We start from the raw sequence: 5,000 nt of genomic DNA on the forward strand, positions 1-5,000 counted from the left end.
ATAAAATCATTACTCGTACCTCCTAATTAAGAATTCGTCCTTCAAAGGGTTATCAATTACTGCTGAGACTTACTTTAAACAACTGTGAGTCACTTATTAAGTAACTGAAACAAATAGCTGTGTAGTGACCAGATTGCTATATGTATTTTACATTTTTGACAGTTTAATTGAAGCAATAAACTTACAGCATTTGTAGACTTATGAGTCCTGAGAACATCTTTTCTGGGAGTTGAATTATTTCATTGCTATGAAGATCTCTAGAAAAGCATGAAAAGCAATGTATGAGAAGATATCTGCAAAGATTAGTTATAGTAGTTCCAATTTATCTTAATACTACTTTTAAGGTATATTAAGCAACATTACACAATTCTAAATGAGCGGGAACAGTGCAATAAGTCCGATTGTCGCTTTTATTTTGGTTTCGTTAGTGTCAGTGTCATTGGATTGGATTGGATTGCTGCCGAGGTTACGAGGTAGGCATTCTAATCGTGTTCATTTAAAATGCGCGGATTTCTGAATGTCTGCCTTGTTCCCCCAGTATCAAAGGCAGCATCCGTTCTGCAATACGATGCGGTTACTCAATTGGTGTTAACGTCAAAGACACGACCAGTAAGTTATGTCTATCGATTGCCTCACTGGAGATCTTATGCCGCCGTACAAAGAGCCGACGCAAATCGTGACCTGATCCAGCAGCACCGCTTGTCTCGGTATACCTCTCATTACGGAACGTTTCAAGACACGGCATCCAAAGCCTTCAATCGGCTCCCAATAAACGTTGGAGACATAGGCACTTTAACCTCATTTGCGAAAAAGACTAAACGATTGTTAATGAAAGAAGCCAAACTAGAATATAAAAGTTAATTAATTCATTATTAGGTGACATTTGGGGGAGGGCTATGATGGTTGTATTATGCCCGAGAATGGATATTGTTTACTTAATTTATGCAATCCATTTCTTTCTTATTATTTAAAGCTAGTTATTAACATGAAAGAGCAACCCCTTTGGAAATGTAAAACAACTAATAATAATAATAATAATAATAATAATAATAATAATAATAATAATAATAATAATAATAATTATTATTATTATTATTATTATTGCGATAATTTTTATTTATGAGCTTTTTCTATGAGCTTAAAATCACAAAGGAGCTCGAAAAAAAGAATCTTCAGAACCCCATTGTGTCTTGCAAGGTATTTACCCTGCGCCTGCGCACAGCAATCTGATACTTCATGTGCTAGACTTTCTTGCCCCTTTCCACATAACCTACACTTGACATCCATTGTGGTAGATCTTCCATTTTGCTTTGGTGGTTACTTTGTTGGAAATCGTCGGTTATATTGCTCGAAGATGCCTTCGATAGTATGCGAGGGGACAAGACTCCACTTATGAAGCCAACTGAAACAATTTACTAGATCTTCATCTGCCCACCCTTAATTGAAGAACTTCACTTCGCAGTGCTGGTCTCGTATCGCCTGTTCTCTCTTACTCTGTTCTTTCTTCCGCCATTCTTTCCCAGCTACCTCGTAACCTTGATCGTCTCTCCTACCTCGTTGAAAACCTCTGGGTCAGGGTAAGATTATGTGAGCTCTAGACTTATGCTCATCTCGGCTGCATATTTCGTTGCATCATTTTTGAGAGATCTTCTTTCCTCTTGAACATATTTCTCTTCAAACGCTCTAACAATGGACATAGTATAATCTCGGTTCGAGAAGAGCTTTACAGCGGCCTTCACTTTAGTGAGCTTATAACCTGAGTGTCCCCTACGACTGTGCCACCCTGGTCACTGCTTAGTGCACCGCGCTTGACATCAGCTACAGAGCACTTTTTCTCATTCCATACTAGCCCAAAAGTTACACGATAGTGTTCATGTTTTATGTTGTAATATCTCATGTAACGTCTAAAATGTTTTCTGAAAAAAAAAACCCTTTATGGCGAACACAGTTGACATTCGACAGCCTACAGACTGTCACAAAATCATACAACTTAAAGGATACAGTAGGGCTAGATTCTAGAATACCCCACCACTTACAGGAGTCGAGGTTTCAACAATTCTGTCGTACTTATTTCTCACTTTTCCTTTCATTGTTTTCATAATTTTAACTACACAGGTTCTCCACGGTTCTCTGTTACTCCTGGAGCGATTGCAGGATACCCTTCCATAAAGACGTTTTATGTTTGCGACACCATAGGCAGCCCAAGTTCACGTCACTAGAGAGCGTGTAATAATTAATTACTAGTGGGAGGATGACCTTTCATTGCAAGAAGTGTTGCGTTACAGGCAGCCGTTGAGAATTAAAACGTGTTATAAGACTTGAACAGCTCCGTGGTTAAGAGTGACGCTGTGGGGATGGGGTAAGTGTTGTACATGAAATGACTGTACCTCATCGGGTGGAGTTAATTTGACCACGGACCCAAGCTCCGTGACCATTCACATGATCACCAGCCGTTAAATTCATCAACTATCATGGAATCGAAGCAGAAAATGCTCATTTCCAGCCAATTGCGTGGGGATTTTTGACGACGAAAAATTCACCAAGGTTCGCAAATGATGGGGCTTTAGCTTTGTGTGAAAAAATCGCGGCTGGGATGGATTTTCGAGGCGCAAACCGCCTCTGAGCTGACTGCGGTCGAAATCTTAGTGTGCAGCCTTGACTTCGTCTTAGAACAGAGAAAACACGGAATTCTCGAAACGGTAAAATAAGCACCAAAACGCACAAGAATACACCAGAGGTGAGTCAGTTTTATTCATTTTATTGAATGAAAGTTAAATTGAGCGTTTTGTAGGCTTCATAATCGACGGTATTTTGTTTCCCATACAAAGTCTTATAACGCGTTTAAATTTTCAACGGCTGCCTGTAACGCAACACCGCTTGCACTCAAAGGTCATCTTCCCAATACTAATTAATTATTACACGCTCTCTAGTGACGCGAACTTGGGCTGCCTATGGCGACATAAGCTCGTGAACTCCGTGCGCTTCCATATATTTCCTTTTTCAATTTTGTTGATCCCGTTAACGGGTTTAATTATCCCACAAAGGGGCTTGATCATCCTCAAAAGAGGCTCCTTTATCCCCCGAAGAGGTTCATGTTTTCCTTTATAGGGTTTTTGCTTTCGCTGTCTTGTCAGCGTGCGATGTCGATATAGCTGCCGTGAAAATCGGCTTAAAAATGTGAGCAATAGGCCTCACAACAGATTTCACCAGACCATTAAGAAAGTCAAGGTGAAAACTGTGATAATTAGTGTCAGTAACTTTTCTGAAATGAAGTAAGGTACTTACGTGATTACAACCTCAGCTCTCTCACGTGCACTAGACAAAATTCCCAATAAAAGAAAAAAACATAGACCAGGAGGCAACCATCGGCTTTCCTTCGCATCTCGGTGAAAGTGGCAACGAAGATGTCCTAACCTAAGCGTTGCTTGGCTTCAAACATATCTATTGATACTTACTTACCTACTTTTGGAAACGTTGCATGATTAGAATAGTGGCTAGCGCATGCGCACTTTTCCCCTCCCCCCCCCCCCCACCAAAAAAAAAAACAAGAAAAAAAACAAAAACAAAACAATGTAGTGGAATGGAATTTAATTAGAAGGCCAAAGTCCAAATGCAACTTAATTGTGGACGTGAAAGGGATATCAGTGGCTGATGAGATTTCATTTAAAAAGCTGAGTCCTTTCTTAACTAATTCATACAATGATCTTTGTGGAGTGACGTGGCGCATATCTGCATGAGCTTATATGGAGCAATAAACTTACAACCATAGTAGACTGTTGAGTCCAGAGAACATGTTTTCTGGGAGTTGAATTATTCCATTGCCATGAAGATCTCTAGAAATGAAAGTATGTAATGCAATGTATAAGTAGCCTGCATGACAGGCGCTTATTTAGCCCAGCGTGAAGCGCGAGAGGCAAATGCACAGCCCAAGACGAGGGGAAGAGAAAAATAGCCGCCTATCGCCAATCTATTGTTTATGCTCTTCCAAACCCCCAACACACTTACAAAATATGACTAACAATAAGTTTTGAGTTGACCAATGAAAACGCTTTCAATTATTCGCGTAGCAGGCGGTTTGGCGAATTTTTACACCCTTCTTTCCACTGGGGTTGACTTTCGTTTGTTCGTTTTGAATATGGCCGTGGGAAAACCTGGAAGGGTAGGAGAGTGAGAAACCGCCTGCAATCAACCCCCTCAACAATTTCGAAACCTCTGTTCGCCCACGGACGGAGAAATAGCGTTCCTGATTGGCTGATCAAGTCTCAGAAAAATCCGCCTGTCAGTCATAATTTATTGCTCCCTTTTATACCAGTGCAAAGACAAAACAAAGCGGAATACGGTGGCAATATGGTAGCTGGATTTTCTGGCATTCTTAAATAAGAGCAGGAAGACGTAAAATCACAACTGAATAGAGGTTATATTTTGGCGGTCCTTCCCAAGGGAATTGGCAAAAGCTTCATATTTTAGTTTTATCTCATCGGCGAAATGTGTTCTGCACTAGTAACCACACCTTAATTTGAGAAGTATTATCGGTGACCAGATTAAATTAAAGAAGCTGAAGGATGAGCGCTGACGGCAACCTCTCGTTGGCGGCTTCCAGATGTATCCATTGGGAAGCTCCAGCTATTGTTCGCATCGGTAGAAGATGCGCTGCATGGACAAGGCATTTCCCAACGTGCTGAGGTGACATTTTCTTTTTTTCCACAAAAACATGTCGTCAATATATATATGTTTGAAAGGAAAGTTTGCCCTGAGGGGGATTTGAACCCACGTCCTCCCGTTACTAGTCGGGTGTGGTAACCACTACACCACCAGGACAACCATGCGGGTAGCAAAGCCATCGAAGGGGTGATTTACGTGGTCAGGGCGTGGGCCTCCCCGGACATTTTCTTTCAAGTTTTGACAAGGTAGGGGAGCCTATAACTCCACTTAAAACCCAACTAAGGATGAAGTTAATGATGCACGACCATAGTCAACTTAGCTGATAACAATGAAGGATG

This window comes from Montipora capricornis, chromosome 10 (genome assembly GCF_036669925.1).
Source record: "Montipora capricornis isolate CH-2021 chromosome 10, ASM3666992v2, whole genome shotgun sequence".
Lineage (NCBI taxonomy): Eukaryota > Metazoa > Cnidaria > Anthozoa > Scleractinia > Acroporidae > Montipora > Montipora capricornis.